Source organism: Balaenoptera borealis (assembly GCF_965194805.1).
Source record: "Balaenoptera borealis genome assembly, chromosome: X".
NCBI lineage: Eukaryota > Metazoa > Chordata > Mammalia > Artiodactyla > Balaenopteridae > Balaenoptera > Balaenoptera borealis.
This window is the reverse complement of record NC_138881.1, coordinates 82932033-82949598: the sequence shown is the minus strand read 5'-3', so window position 1 is coordinate 82949598 and position 17566 is coordinate 82932033. Positions and strand designations below refer to the sequence as shown.

Here is a 17566-nt window from a genome sequence, read left to right as displayed (position 1 = left end):
GTCAATCATATTCCATGTTTTCTTTACTAGTATCAAAAACTATGTGACAAAAATAATTTAAATCAAAAATCATCATTTCCACATTTCTGACTGTACCACTCCACTGTGAATGAAATAGTCTGCGGGGGGGACTTTTACTAGAGAATTTACTTCCAAAATAACTATTTGAATTTCAGAGATTCTCAGCTATTTGCCTGACAGTATTTTTATCTCTAAGTGAACAGTAGAGATAAATAAGCAGATAACTTAGGATGGTACTTCATAAAAATCTAGAGTATAAGTATAGTAGAAACAAATCAGTGATCTATATTCTTAAGTCTTTCTCTTTTTTCAAGGCTAGCTACTTAAATGGGACTATCTGCTTTGATTAGGTTCGGGTTTTAAAAGGATGCCTGATTTTAACGAATTTTTTCATTAACTAAGATCCTAGACTCAGAAAATATACTCTTTAGGTATTAACTGCCTTGACCAATGTAAGAGTGTATTCAAATAATTAGTCTTTAGGGAAGGCTAAGCTAACCCATTTCATTTGTCAATTGTCTCCTTTGCAAACTGCGATGTACATGTGTATAACTGTGATGAATTCTACATTAATAAAAAATGCCAATTTTCCATAATAAATTGGTCCCAATTTTATGTCAAATGTGGCTGGGAGTATCCAGTGAGGCTTCAACTACTGAATAACCTCCCCAATCCTTATCTCCAGGCCAGATTGCTCTTGTGAGTTCCAGATCATATACTTTTCTAGCTACTGAACATCTCCAGATGAGTATCACACTTAACAGGATCCACAGTTCATTCTGTCTTTCTCCTACCAAAGCTCATACTCCTTCTGTACTATCGCAATGACTCGCATCCCAGATACCTCCAATGGTCCTAAACTCCAAAGAATTCCAACCTGGCTTTCACTCATACCAACCCTTAGAAAATATTTATGTTAAGATCACTAATGTTCTCCGTACTGCCATAGCTAAATGTTTTTTGCTGCCCTCATCTGACTTAACTTCTCAGCAATATTCTACCTGATTAAACCAGCCCTTTCTTGCTTCCTGAAATATTTTCCTCTCTTGGCTTTTATGATGACACATTTTCTTCATTTTGCTACGTCTTTTGTTGGCATTTCATTTGCCGGCTCTCCTCTTCCACTGGCCCTTGAAATGTTGGTGTTCCTCAGGGATTCATGTTGGGCCCTCTTTCTTCTGTCTCTATAATACTTCTTTAGGTAATCTCATCCATTCTCCTAATGTTAAATTCCATATACATGTAGATAAACTCCCAATCTCTCTCTCAAACCCAAATATTCTTCTGAGCTCCAATATTCTACATATAACTGCCTATAGGACACGGCCACTAAACTATCTTATATCTCAAACTTAGAATGTCAGACACCTAACTTTTGTTTTTCCCACTCTTCCTCACCTCGTTAAGTAGCACCGTCACCCACCACGTGGGAATCATATTAGAGGTCTCTTTCCTCCTTCTTCCCTGTCTCTCACCTCCCCAAGTTTAATGCCATTAATAACTGTTAATTTCACTTTCTAACATTTAGTTCCCTCTTTATATCCCCACTTCCACTGCCTCAGTTCAAGTCATTAAAATCTCTCAATTAGATTATTAAAAAGCCTGCTAAATGTCTTCCCATCAATCTTTCACTTTCCTACTGAAAGTGATCATTCTAAAATGCAATCTGATCATACATCGCTAACCCCTAATTAAAAATGCATTAAAGGTTAACCATAGGTCATAGTAAAAAGGTCCTTTACTAGTTGACTTCAACCTTCAATCTCCCTCCTGTCCTTCACACCACATTCTCCAACCAAACATTTTATGTCTCACTCCCAACGTGTGATGCTTTATCGTATCTGCCCTTATTCATGTAGTTTCATCTGGCCTGAATACCCTTCTCTTTTTTTTTGGGAAAAAAAAAAAAAAAAAACAAACTACATAAACTTCAAGTCCCAATTCAAATGGTTTTTTTCTCTGAAAACCTCTGAATTCATCTTTAATTATTCTTCAAGAATAAGGATATTATTCTTTCATGGTTCTGTATAGCAGTTATCACATTTTAGTACAGCAATTACTTTATGTATAACAGATACTTTATGTATCTCCCTCTCTTTTGAAGAATAATGAGCTCTTTGAGGAGCCAAACCCTTTCTTTTTCATCTTGGTATACCTTAACTGCCAAGACCATGGTGGCCTGAAATGTAATATTCTCTCCCAAAGAGCCAAGATATTGGTCTATTGCCCTTCTTTACCAATAAACCCATACTAGGAGGTGCTCCTCCCACTGGATTAGCACGAAACGCCCTCTAGCGGACAACAATAACAGTGTCTTGTCACACTGGTGTGATATCAATTCCGAGGTAAAACGCAGAGGTTTTTTTTTTTGCCCCAGAGTTTTTATTTTCATAAATACTTTACGAAAGTGTGGATCAGTCATGTTAAAAAAAAATAGATTCCGTGTTTTCTCTGTAATAAAGTCATTCTAACTTGTTCTCATTCCAACATGTCTTTTGAGAGAGAAAGAATACAGTAAAGTTGCTGCTAGCACAGGAATAACTGCACAACACCTTGTATACGACCTTGGAAGCAGTCATGATAGGAACATCGTTCATTACCTGAATTTTGTCAGGCAATGTTCTGCTCGAGATCTTCTTCCCAACATCTTTTCAACTAGGAGTAAATTTCTAGACCTCTTTTCTGATTCCCCACTTAGAGACAGTCCCAGTGTTCTTCCTTTGTACTACCTTCCACATAAATCTTCCTCATTAATTCTGCTTGTAGGCATTGGTCATATCACACTACGCAATCCCATTCCCTGAGCTATAACCATGTGTGGCCATCACATGTGGATTACTACGGCTATACAAAATGCAAAGCAAAATCAGACTGCCTAATAACACAAAAATACTAATAAAACCTTAAATAAAAGGAACAAGAAAACTACTATTTGGGGAAGTGGCAGGAAAAAGATGGGCAGGTCATTCTGTACCCTGCCTGTGGCGTAAAAGAGAAAGAAACATGGTGGTCTGAGATATAATATGTTTACTGCTATAAAATGTCATCCAGTAGCAGAATTTCATCAGGAGACTTCTGCTCTAGATCTCCTTCCCCAAATACTTTCAGTTTGGAGCAAGTACCAAAGTATCAAAAGGAATATGGTAGACAACATAGCTTGTGTTAAAAAGAGAAAGAATAAATCCTTATCTACTATATGCTTTTATTATCTTGGTTATCACTGTTCTTTATCCAGTCACCTTTTGACAGTTCGATTGAGGTTTAATGCCAACTAACCAGTTGAAATACCATCATAAACAATCTTCTTGTTTAATAGGTCCAAATGGATCCAATCTCCCTATACTCATCATATTAACATTTCAGGCTAAACAGTGGTCTAGCAGCATGCACATCAAGGATATCCCCCTATAGTTGTGAAACATATATCTATGAAATTTCAATTATTATCACAAACCTCAGGCATTACAAAAATTTAGTTAGGGTGTAGGTCTTCATGTGCTTGACCACCTGGAGAGGCAAATATATATATTCCAGGGGAAAAAGATGATGAGGGCAACTCTTTGAAAAGATGTTACAGACCAATATTTTCATTACTTCTTTGCTATACTGTAGGTATTTTGGAGTATTTCTTCTTTCTAAAGAAACGTTGATAAGTTGAGGCACAGTAACCGCACTTAAGGCACACTGAAGTTTATACCACTAGCTTAGAGACAGAGAAAACAAACTGTTGGTTATATATGTGTTCACATATATACAATAAGCTGTTTCTTCCGATCATCCATTATGGAAATGGTGCTTTTATAATATACTAACTTCTCAAAACACTACACTGATTAAACAGAAAACCTCTGATAGCTACTGATACGATGCTACTATATCCCCAGTGAATAGCAAGAAAAAATAAGTGATGATTTATTGCAGAGCATTTTGCATTGCATTTTATTGATGAAATGTTACAGGGAAAACGATATCAAGGCAATTAGCAAATTCATAAATTATAGCATTAAAAACATGCCATGAAACAGAATGCCTAGGTTTGAATCATCATCCCCTCATTTATTAGTATCTGTGTTATCTTGGGCAAGTTATGTAACTTTTCTGTTCCTTACTTTCTTCATATATAAAATGGGACTAATAATAGTAAAGTCAAGGAGTTTATTGAGAAGATGTAATGAGTTAATGCATGTAAGACAATTATAACAATGCTCAGCACAGAGGAAAAGCTATGGAAGTGTGAGCCGTTATTATTATCATTTCCTTCCCAGCCTCCATTTGTGAGTTTATTTAAATTGGATTTTCTTTTTAATGCACAAGACTTCAATCATTCACCCAGAGGTCAGGAAGTATGAAAATTGCAATTAAGGATGCTGCATTTTGAAGTAAGAGGGTGCTGAGAAAAGAGAGAAAATGCTGAGATACATTCCAGATGCCAGTGATATTGACATAACAATTATAGCAAATATAACTCTCCAGGTCAATATTTGCCTTACTCCCAACAAAGACAAATAATTAAGCACCTTTAGTGGAATTAGCTTCCTGCTAGCAAAGGAAAAGTAAAGAAGAGGAGAGAATGAAGCAGCACAGGGCAGGAAGCACAGCAGGAAACACTCCAAGGGGAGCATGAGGAATGAAGGCCAGTAGTCATGCTCAGTGCTGCCTGGTATATGAGCAGCATGGGCTGGGCTGCCTCTGGAGGGCTACAACACTACTGCGCAAATGAAAGAAGCTGGATGCAGACCTGCGGATACACAGCTTGGCAAGTAGAGCTTGCGCCAAACTGCAGCCCTAGTCAGACCTGCAGTAGGACATCCCTGTGCAATAAACAACCATAACAGAAGTCCTGGCCCTACGGTACCATGCCCCTAGAAAGAGCCTCTCTGGAATATTGAAATGGAAAGACTGGGGTTTTCCAAGCCTGGCACAAATTGCTTTTTCTACTGCTTAGCTTTCTACTGTCTCTAGGTTGAAGCTGGCCTTTTCCCTTTGTTAAAGTCCCAGTATGAGGGAAGAATTCCTGAGCAGGCCAGAATCCACTTTAGTCTAGGGCATGCACAAATGACTGAGATTTTATGTAGAAATGTAGACAAGTTATATAAATTTAAAGATAGGCTTATGTGTTCAACTTATATAAGACACTATAATATGTTGGTTACCCTTCTACATACCTATGCACATGCATGACTACACATGTTTTAAAATCCCCATTCTGATAACATTTTTAGAAGACAAAAAACCGATGACTAGAATTGTGTGATCCCTTTTATACATTACTATTTCAAAATGTCAAGTGATAAACAAACACTGCAAACAGAAGAGAGACCAATAACCTAAAAGAGTTGCTTTGAAACTTTCTTATATACCTTCCAGAGGCCTTCCAAAAAAATTTCTCTGGAGTTCACTAATCAAATAAACTAAGCTATATTAGATGCAAGTTAGCATATCTCAATTGCAATATGCTTTCCATATGTGCTAGAATGCTGTTTGAAAAGATTATCATACAGAGAATTTGCATTATCTTCCTGAGTACAATTCTCCCATGCTTTCACAAATGTAACTGTCAGACCGGTGCTAAAACACCTCTCTGCTTACATGAAATGAAGTAAAATATCACAAATGATATATACCAATGGTCATGAATAAAGTTGGAAAGCTCAACCAACCCACTGAAGATACAGATTTGGTGCTAAGTTTTCTGGGTTATAAAGACAAGGAAATAATTAACAATCACAGTTGCTTTACTAATTCCGCTCATTCTGTAGGACTAAGTTATCAGAGAGAGAGCTGCTTAAGCGCGAAGCACCAAGAAATGAGTGAGAAGGCCCTTTAGTATCTATCATAAATAATACAACCACAGGAAGAACACTTTAAAAGTTAACATGAACATTTTTGTCACATATGTATAATCCATTTTGGCAATTTCCCAATAATTAATAAAGGCTATATTTACTCGCAACTCGTAGAACAAGATGATGCAAAACCTTTTAAAATTTCCTAGATAGAGGGTGTTATTTCTATCTGGAAAGTGGACTTTGGAATCTGGTGCTTCAGGCCATTTAGTAAAAGATCCGAAAGAAATGACCTATATTTCTTTCTGAACTCGACGATAGGATTTTTATCAGTACACTTTCGGTGCCTCTCAGGCACACAAAGAAGGTAAAGATCTTCCTTAGATCACAGATTTAGTTGGAATGAGAATAAAATTCTCTTCTCACCAGAGCAAAACTGTTCATTTCGTAATTAATTCATACTTAGTGCACAATGTGACCTCAGCCTAGCGTAAATCAAAAGAAACACTTAAAAGTGCAATGTTCATTTGACCAAATAGTTAAACACAGAGGAAAAAGTAAAGCTTGTCTTTACAGTCAAATCAAAAGAGGCACAAACCCCTAGAGTTGAAGCAAAGGTTAATGCCAAAGAGATACATCTTATTTCCATGCATCAACACTGAACTAATTCAAACTGCACTGTATTTCCTACCTTTGGAAATACTAGTGTAGTATATCCAAAGATGGTTTTCTCTTGATTATTATTACATTGTTTTAATCCTCTGACCACTTTTTCTGTCAACACCACCCCTCTCAGCCTTTTCTGATTCTAGTGTGGCTAGAATAGGATATTTATTGTACAGTACTTTATTTGACTCAAGCCCCAAACCTCTGAGTAATCAGATTCCTTGTGTTTTCCTTACCCCCTGGTACCCAACCCATCAACAAATCCTGTTGGCTTCTGCATCTGAAGATATGTGTTTTAAATTCCCCAATTTATATGCTTTTAAAATGACTTCCCTTAATTAACCGCCACACATAATTGTCCACCTAAGGAATTCTCTATCACATCACTATATTATATCATCTTTAGGATACCTAACACCAACTGAAATTCATATTAATTTAATGACATGTTTATTATTATATTGTTTCTGTTAGACTGTAAGTTCTAAGACAATCAAGATCACATCTACTTTAATTACAGCTATATCCCCTCCCCCCCACCCAAGGATAGCATTTGGTACAGAGTAGGTGCTCAATACTTTTATTTGTTAATATAAGACCGTATAGAAAAATAAACTTACTGATAACTATTAAGGGACTCAGAATTTCTAGAAAGATTGTTTACTATATACTTCTTGAAAATAAAAAATACATTTCTGAGAAAATATAAGCAGTTCCCTCAAAAAAAGAAAATCATATTACTGTATTAATTCTGTAAAACAAATGCCATAGTGAGGTGACAAGCATATCATACCACCCCTAACAGTCTTTATCATGAATTTAGTTTTCCTTTTATTGCATATTCTAACTGCTGTCGTTTTCACTCCCATTTCCAAACCTCAAAATACAGGTTGACCCCAAAGCCCACTGGAACTTTTTGGTCAAATTGTGTTTTAGGAAGCAATGAGAGGACTCAGATAAAAATAGGGCAATGAGAATAACTAAGCAGAAACTTTCTGGAAAATACTGTCTGTCATTGAATACAGTGGTTCAATTAACATGTAACAGGTTAAGCATGTCTAACCAACAACAGTGAAATAATTTAGATCCTAGGAAATTCTTGAAGGTAGTAGAAATAATTATCTTGACTTTAAGTAAGCAAGCAAGGCCGCAAGTACAGAAATACAGGGATTCTGTCATGACAAAACAAGATAAACAAAATCCTTTTTCACCACTGGGAATTCAGTTACTCATTCTGTGGGTCACAGGTCTAATGGAGCAATAAACATTCTGAGAAAACTAGTAGTGTATAGCATATGATAGAAATTCAATACATATTTGTTGAATGCGCAAATAAGACAAGGAGGACGCAGCCTCAATGGCAGCTTGGAGGAATTGCTAGAATAATGCTGTTATCTCATTTCTACAGTAAATTAGTCTCCATGTAGGCCATCATAACTTATTAATACCTACACACGGAAATATAGCTCCCAAGCGTCAGGGGATCAGTGGATCCAAGATTTGTGAAACGTAAATTTGTCACTATGTTGATTATGCAGGTATCTGGGTCCACTGGGAGAGGGGAGATGTGCACGTCTGAGGGAAATAGGTGAAAAGAGGACTATTTTACAAAGTTTAGTTATACTGAATTTAGACACGTTATTATATGCACGGTTTATAAAAAACTATTTCATCTTTCACTAAAATTTAGTCTCAAAAAAAATCTTCAATCACTGCTCAGTAATGGAGATTAGCAGAGAATATCTCTTGGGAAATGTAATGTCCACAGCCAGCAAATTCTGTACAGTGGTTAGCATATTAATATATTAAGTCTATTAGATGGTATATTTAACTCATAGCTGGTGCCTTCACTAAAAGTTATTAGTACATCAAAATATTGTCCATTCTGACTGGCAAAGAGCTGTCTAATATTACATGTGCCCCAGTTGCCCTCCTCTATATGGTAAAGGAAACAGGTTGCTTTAATTCTATAGACTTCAGGGCACACATCCTAAAGAGTGAAGGCATTATTAAAATATTAATTGCTTAGGTAGAAATAGAGACACAGATGTAGAGAACAAGCGTATGGACACCAAGGGGGGAAAGCGGTGGGGGTGGGGTGGGGTGGGGTGGGGGGGTGGGTGTGGGATAAATTGGGAGATTGGGATTGACATATATACAAATATACAAATATGTGTAAAATAGATAACTAATAAGAACCTGCTGTATAAAAAATTAAATTAAATTAAATTAAAAAAACATTAATTGCTTAAGTTTTGTATTTCTATTATTCAGATATACATAATATAAATAATAAAGTAGGGCATACTTTCATTTCCTCTCCAAAGATCACAATGATGAATTTTAATATGATAAGTAAAATACTGATGTTCTATAAGCAGCCATTCCACAGACTCCAATGTCCTGGCAACTCTGTTAGTTTCTGCATGGAAAGTTGCTTGGTTCCAAGGTGAATTTCCTTAATGGCAGTGTTCAGGCTAAAATTTGTTCAGAAATACTCAAAGCAACCTTATTCTAGGTAAACTGATAGGTTTCATTATTCATAATGTGCAACTATTGATATGTTACAAATGCACATATTAATATCACTAACATATCAAATCCCATTTATATAACCTCTTTTGCTGATTCAAATTTCAAATATTTTCTGTAAACCCTCTAATCCGACCTTAATTCAAAATTGGAAAGTGCAGAAAATTTGAAGGGAATGCCCATTGGACACCAAACATTTTAGCAAGCCAGTACTGATGTACATTCAATAGATGATTCTTATAAATGATCAGGTGCTTTTCATACAAAAAATAAAAATGACATAGCATGATTTCAATTTAATAACTAATTTGACAAAAACTGTTATAAAATTAAACTTTCCACAATCTTTCAAATGGTTTACACATTTTCAGTAACTTGGCTAAAGCAATCTATTTGAAACAGCATAAAAAATGTTTGTTGATAAGTTGAAATATTGATTCCTTACGGTCAAAGAAACATGTCATGCCTGCAACTGCTACACACAGTCACCTCCTAGGAGACATTTGGAAATGACCTTGAAACTCAAAACCCCAAACTTCAAAAGACTATTAGGAAAGCATTAATATTTACATTATACATGTGAAATGTAATTTAGGTACCTATATTACAGTATTTCTAGGAGTCAGATGAACTGGAGGCCTCCAGGAGGAGAGAACATTACTGACAGACTCTAACCCCCTCCTTTTTAGTAAGGGTAGATAGTAGGGGATAATGATCAATATGTAAATACTATATCAAATATAAGACATAGCGATATCTGTTAAGAATTCTCACTTTTAACAGAACAGTGAAATAAACTTTCAAAACATTTTGCAGTAATTCCTAATAAAGGAATTCTGAAACCCTTCCTACAGAACAGTTACAGTAGGAAAGACTTTTTGGTAAGAATTAATACACAGTTGGAGGGCTTAAAACAACAGCAGCAACTGCTGTTAAGAGTTTTTCATGTCCTCCTCAAGTTGCAAATGCCACTTCAAGATTTGATTCTAAAACAAGGACACTTAGATGCCAAGAAAGAATAATATTGTTCAGACACAGAAGCAACTCAGAAATGTGGATAGTCTGGAAATTCTCCCACAGCTAGCGTCTATCACTGAACCAGACTAACTCTCTTCCCTGCTGTCACACCCATTCTGGCTTCCAGATAAACCCCAGACCTGCATAGGCATGTATCGGGCCAGTGGAAGTGGAATGTGGTTTCTATGATATATACTTCATAAATGAATAAAAGGAACCTAGATTACCGGTTATATGACTGACTGAACCACTTACATAAATGAACTGGAACCTGGCAGTTTGTAGTATAAGTAAGGGCACTGGGTTCAAGCTCAACTTTGCTATCTTCTACCCTTGTCACCTTTGGGCAAGCCACTTAATCTTCCTGTGACTCAGTTATTTCATCTATAGAACTGGAGATAAGAACATCATCTCATAGGTTTTCTTTCCTGAGGATTAATGAAATGATTTCATATATATAAAAAGTTCAGAAGAATGTATGGTATGTAACAAACACTTTTTGAATCAACTCTTCTCTGTCACTATATCCATATTCTCCCATTAGATAAACACTGAAGTTCTAGTTCACATGTATGTTCCTGGTTGTCAACTGCTGAGTGGCTAAGAAATGCAGAGTACCCTTGGTAACCAGCCAACAGAACACTCACAGACCAGACTGAATCTACCACAGTTCATGAATGAATTCGTTTTACATGTATTTATTGCAATTCTAACCATATCAATCCTGAGGTGTTTGTTGGACCCTTACCAACAACATCGCTGTTGCTACAAGAGACAAAAAATGGAGATGGAGGAATTAAGACAATCTACAGAAAGAGAGTCTTACAACTTAAAATAGCACCCCAAACAGGACAAACCCATTGTAATCCTTATGACCATAAAGAAATTCAATAGTACATACACAGTCTTCTGTAATGTGCACTCTAGAAGAAACTTAAGGTATGAGACAGGACCAATATGGGTTTTCCAAAGGCCAAGAGCACATTTTTCTCTCTGCTAACAAGGGTTTAAAAATTATCTTTGAAAAGTCTTTAAACAAGCCCTAGTAGATCTTGCCAAAGGACAGTTGTTTTCACAGCTTCTTTTGTTTCTTACTCCTAATCCAAAAAACCACAAATAGGCCTGAGCTAAAGATACTGAAATGTAAGAAAAAGACCACTATAAAAACATTTAATTGCCTTTACCTTCCAATTATACCCCCAACAGTTCCATACATTCATTCTACTTTATTAAAGCAGATAACTGAGAGCTGTCACATACATCTCATAAATACTAAACTATAAAAAAAAAAAGATTAGTCATTTGTAATCACTTGTAATATTCATAAAAATCAGAGCAAACTCTTAAGACTACTACTTTATTAGATCCTAACTAAGGTCTAGTCTAAAACTTATTTATTGGTAATAACTCCCAAGCAAATATTATGCAATACATAAACATCAAGGCACAAATATAATCTGCCCACCAAGGAAACTGATAATGGTATTTTGAAAAAATTATTAAATTTAAGAGAGATGATAATAATAGCTGATAACAATAAACAATTGCCTCGATGTCTCTGAAGGTATGAAGAAATGTAGACTATCACTGAAACAAAGTGAAACTGATACCATAATATTAGGATAATGATGAAAAGGCTTTGTACAAGTTACTATCTCTCTCAAAAAAAGCTTAGTTAAAATATATTCAGTTATGTCCCTGAAAATAGCAAAATTAAGAATTAATTGGCTTGCCTTTTTTGTCTACAAGATTAATAATATATGGTTATATCCTGATCTGGTAAGGTACTAAATTTAAAAAGCACTTTAAAAAAAAAAAAAATTATTTATTTATTTATTTTTGGCTGCGTTGGGTCTTCGTTTCTGTGCGAGGGCTTTCTCTAGTTGTGGCAAGCGGGGGCCGCTCTTCATCGCGGTGCGCGGGCCTCTCACTATCGCGGCCTCTCTTGTTGCGGAGCACAGGCTCCAGACGCGCAGGCTCAGTAGTTGTGGCTCACGGGCCTAGCTGCTCTGCAGCATGTGGGATCTTCCTAGACCAGGACTCGAACCCGTGTCCCCTGCATTAGCAGGCAGATTCTCAACCACTGCGCCACCAGGAAAGTCCTAAAAAGCACTTTTGTAAGTCTTCAATATTAAACAATTCAAGAACCCTACAGTATGAAGCTGTTGTCAGGCACTGCTACTGCAGAAAGCAGACGCTATCAAGTTCATATCTACTATAGAAAAAGCTGTTTAAAATAGCTGACAGTTATCTTTGTCATCATATTGTTTAAATTGGTTATAACACCACACCAAGATCATGAGTTCAAGGCTTACTGAGTCAGTGACCTTGTTTGTGCACCATGGGCACAAACTCTACCCCTAACCCACTGTCATCATAAATGAGTATCACTGGTCATAAGAAACATTAGGCAAAAATAGGTGAAATGATCAGTTTAAAAACATTCTTACCGCTGGAAATCAAAATAGTTTCATGCCCTATTAATTATGGTAGTTAGCATCATCTTTTTATACGGATGACAGACAACATTAGTAAACCAAACAACAAGCAGAAAATAATATGAAAAATCTCACTGCTTTCATAGGTTATATATAAGTGAACCTAACAAACACTATGGCTAATTAGAAGTCATCTCAGGAAAGGATAAAAAATTTTAAATTTGTAAGGAATTTTACATTCTAAAGGAATCCCTTAGCTAAACTATATCTCCGTCGGAAATAATTTTAAAAGGGCTAGATGTGTCCCCAAATCCTGCTTCAAATCTATGAAATTAATTTCCTATGATTTTACCTTTATATGTGTTCAGTTTATGCCCTAAAGTGGATTAAGAAGCTGTGTAATGCCAAATGATAATATTACTTATACAATGAATGTCTATAAAACTATGATACAAGGATTTTAGGACCATATTCTGATCCATCATACAGATATATTAACATTTGATAACACAATAAATTATTAAAATAAATTGTCAGCATTAAGAAAACGAAAGCATGTGAAATAGAATAGAAATGCCAATAATTAACAAGAATGTGATCTGATTGGTACTGAAAGAGCAAATAGTAAGTAAAACCTAGGAGAGGAGTGATAGCATCTTTATTATTGCTGTTAATGGAACAAAAGGTACCTAATCACACTAGTTTCTCTTTTCAAAGACAACTACAAATATCCTAATAGCATCACATGTCAAAGAGTAGTTACTTTTGCTGCCTTCTATTAAAAGCAATTACATGCTAGGAAACATCACATTGCTCACACATTGCCAGGAGCATGTTATCAGTCTATTCTTATCACGTGAAGCCAGACACAGTCAACTCTCAGTAAGCCATTCACATGGAGGGAACACTGATAATTCACAAGAGTTATATCTGCCATTTGAATGCATCACATAGTTTGTTTAGGCTCCTATAAAATTAATTTAAATTAAAAATATGATCCTTAAGCCAGTGTTAACACATGACAAAGAGCATGAGGTAATGGTGCTGGGGAGGCAGGGAAACATCAGACTAGTATTAGTACTGGGTCACTGGATAAACTAAAGGCACACCACACATATGTGGAGAACTTAGCCAAGAGTGGCTAGGAACTTCAATATATTGTCACTCTTTCTAGATTGGTTTTATATTGGGAGCTATGTTTTTCAACACACCATATGTACATTTTGTTTGTTTGTTTAGTGGGCAAATTGATTCATTCAGTTCTGTCACTTTATGAGTATAATTTTACTGGGTCGTATTAATAGAAATACATTAATACTCTACATAAGCTAGGTAGCATTGAGTGCACAAGAATAAAGTACTTAAAAGGGCAAGATCACATAAATAGCCTATCCTTGTCCTGTGGGACAGACAAGCGGATCTTTAATTGAGGTTTTTGATAATAGAGCTTTAATTGGCACAATCATACTACAGAGAGATGCAGTGGTGTTGAAAAGCACAGGCTGTGGATTCAGTCTCGCTCTAATGCACCCTATCTCCATGACTTTGCCCACAGAGTAAACAAAGCAAAGTGGTGAAGCACATGGGCTGCGGAATCATCCTGCTTGAGCTTGATTTCTACCTCCACTTTGTTCATCTGTAAAATGGCTACAATCATAGTACCTACAGCATAGGATAGATGAAAAAATTAAATGAAATAATCCACAGAAAACGCTTAACAAATAATCTGGCATATAGTAAATGCACAACAGATATTAACATCTGTAATTGTTAAAATTGTCAGTTTTGTTGAGTCTGTGATATGTATTTATCTTCATTCTCACAAGGTTTCAATTGATGGTTTTTCTATTTTACTGATCATTATTCTACTTTATAGTTGTTTAGAGACAATAAGAAACTAAGTAGTTTCCTTAGAATCAAACAACAAATCATGAAATAGACATTCACTTTAGCACACTAAACTTCTGTTTATTCAAGTGGGCCAACCATAAATTTTAAAAATTTATTGACTAAATAACCACAGGCCACTATGAAAAAAATCTGGCTTTCACTTTTGAAAATTTCAACAAAAATCTTTGGTAGTATACGCACACACACCTAAATGAAGTGAAATACTAAATCATAGGAACTTAAATGGCAAAATAACTTTAACAAACTACCACAGCCAGATTCAATTATGTAGATCTCTGGTATTTAATCAGTTACAAGAAGGATTTTCAAAAAACAGGTTCTATTATATATATCACCGAATGAACCATTAAATACACACACACTTCTTACTATGTGCCTAAATTTTGGGTTAGCACCCATACTTTATTTTATTTGCTTGGTACTATGAAACTAAGTACACATAACTGTAATTCTCTTGTGTGTTCATCAAACACACTTATACTTGCCAGAAGCTATACTACATACTGGGAAAAAACAGTAAACAAAATGGAAACACTTCTTCCTGCCTGCAAGAAGTTCAGTGTCTGATGGGGAGTCAAATGGATGAAGACAATTATATTATGAAGACTGCATTCTGACAGAAGTGTCATATAAACAGAAGCTAAATGAAGAATTGGTGAAGGTTCAGAGAGAAGTTGCAAAGCCTTGTAAGTGTCTCTGTTCCAGGAACAAAAGAGTCCAGCCTGAGGATGTTTTAGGGGGAGTGAAGAGGCAAATGACCTTGAAATGCATGAGTTTAGATGTTCCCTAGGAGACAATGGGTGGTCAGTGAAATGTTCCAAGCATAGGAGTGCCATGATAATTTATACTTTAGAAAGACAATTCTGATTAGGTTGTAGAACACTGATCACAAGGAAAGAGGACTGAAGGCAGAGAGACCACTTAGGATTCTGTTGAAGTCATCAAGAAGAGAGATGCCATAGCATTTGTAATTACTGAGAAATCAAATTGTATATATCCATATGGCAGGCAGCTTCTGAAATGGCTCCCAAATGCTCCCTGCCTCCTGGTATTCATGCCCTTGAGTAAATTTCCTCCCCGTGTGTGAAGCCTGGACCTAGTTAATTGCTTCCAATGATGAAATCGGGCTACAAAAGACTGTGACTTCCCTTTTGCTTCTATTCTCTATTCGCTTCTTCTGGGTGTGCACAGTTTGATGAAGCAAACTGCCTTTTGTCAGCTGCATTACTGAGAGGCCCATGAGGCAAGGAACTGAGGGCAGCCTCTGGATAAAAGCCAGCAAAGACGAATGGCGGCCCTCAGTCCAATAGCCCTAGAGGAACAGAATGCTGTCAAAAATCATATGGGTGAACATAAATCATCCTCCACTCAAGCCTTCAGATTAGATCACAACCCTGACAACACCTCACATGCAGCCTTGTGACAGCTAAGCTCTGCCACAATTCCAGAAACTGTGAGAAAATAAATGTGTGTTCATTTAAGTTGCTAAATTTGGGGATAATTCGTTATGTATCAATAGCTATAGGCAACTAACATTATCCACAACAATAAAATAAAAAGTTAAAATTCTTCCAACTTCCACAAAAATGTGAAGCCATTTTCAAGTGTAACTGTATTCCTAGGAACATGTGTTAAAATGGAACTGATATTTTTAAGTTATAATTTTTAATTTGTTGAGTCATCTCCTGTACAGTATCTGGAGGGCACTAAATAACAAAATTTAGCTCACTCAATCAACACACCTACAAGATGTTAAACATTGTTTTAAAATAATGATATGCTCATAGAAACAGAGATGAGAATTGTGGTTGTTAGAGGCAGGGGATAGGGGGTAGGGGAATTGGGTGAAGACGGACAAAAGGTACAAATTTCCAGTTATAAAATAAATAAGTTTTGGTGATGTACAGCATGGTGACTATAGTGAACGATATACTGTATTGTATATTTGAGAGTTGCTAAGAGTAAATCTTAAAAGTTCCCATCACAAGGAAAAAAAGTTTCTAACTATGTGAGTTGAGGGATGTTAACTAAACTTATTGTGGTAATCATTTTGCAATATATACATATATCAAATCATTATGTGGTACACCCTAAACTTACCCAATGTTATATGTCAATTATATTGCAATAAAACTGGAAAAAATAAAAACATAAGCAAATCAAAAACCAAAAAACAATGATATGAATGAAAATTATAATAATGATCCCAAAAAACATAGTTTAAAATTAGTGAAAACAAGATAACACCCAGATATTACTGAATAACCTATTAAAAATAAAGAATTAAATTTACTCTTACCAACAAGGACTAATTGACCAAAGAATTACTTATATATAATGCCTCAGAAAAGCTACCAGATTTGCACGTCCCTAAATTAAATATATTTCTCTTAAACAAATTAGAGAAACCTCTTGCCCTTACTTCTTATATCACGTAAAATATATAGTCTGGAACTGGTATAACTGCCATCAATACACAGTTGGACCAAAACACACCCCATTATAGTTTTATATAGCTGTGTGAAAAAATTCCATGGGATTTCAATGTAAATAATTTCTATTTGCCAAAATAAAACTAATTTAGCTAGAACAATAATTCTAAATGAGAATGATTATCTGTGTGAATTGTAAATGCTATCAACTGAACACCTGTTATTGTGCCTAATCCATACAATGTATATAAGCAAAAATTACTGAAATGGGGAGAGACAGTCTCACTAACTCATAGCTAAAAAGTGTCATATTAAAATAACACAAGGTGTCTATAATGTTATAAAGCTTAACCTCAAAGGAGCCCCATGAAAAACTGATTTCATTACTTTATGTTCCCCATGTATATTAATATACCCTTACCAAATGCCTAATGACATGAATGTGGATTCCTTCATTCATTATTAGAAGAGACAGACCTTAAGTCATAGCAATGCTTTACAACTGATAGATTCCATTCAAAAAATGCCTTAAAAATTTTAGTTATAGAAAAAAATAACCTTATTCCCTTCCAAATATACAACTTCCTAGCTTTGGTTTGAGTTCTAAAGAACTGTCTTCAGTGCCAGAATAACAGGATTATACATTTCACAAGATAATACATGTGAAACTATAGCTTTAAAAAGGGATCAGTTAACTATGCAACAAAACGCACAAATTACTAAGGGCATAAAAGCCATTGTTACAACATGGGGAAGTGATTAA

General features: G+C 35.6%; 1 protein-coding gene across 7 annotated transcripts in view; it reads right to left on the bottom strand.

The window, feature by feature from the left end:
• DIAPH2 (diaphanous related formin 2) overlaps positions 1-17566 on the bottom strand; it is an 860940-nt gene that overhangs the window by 550528 nt on the left and 292846 nt on the right. The gene's annotated exons all lie outside the window — the stretch shown is intronic.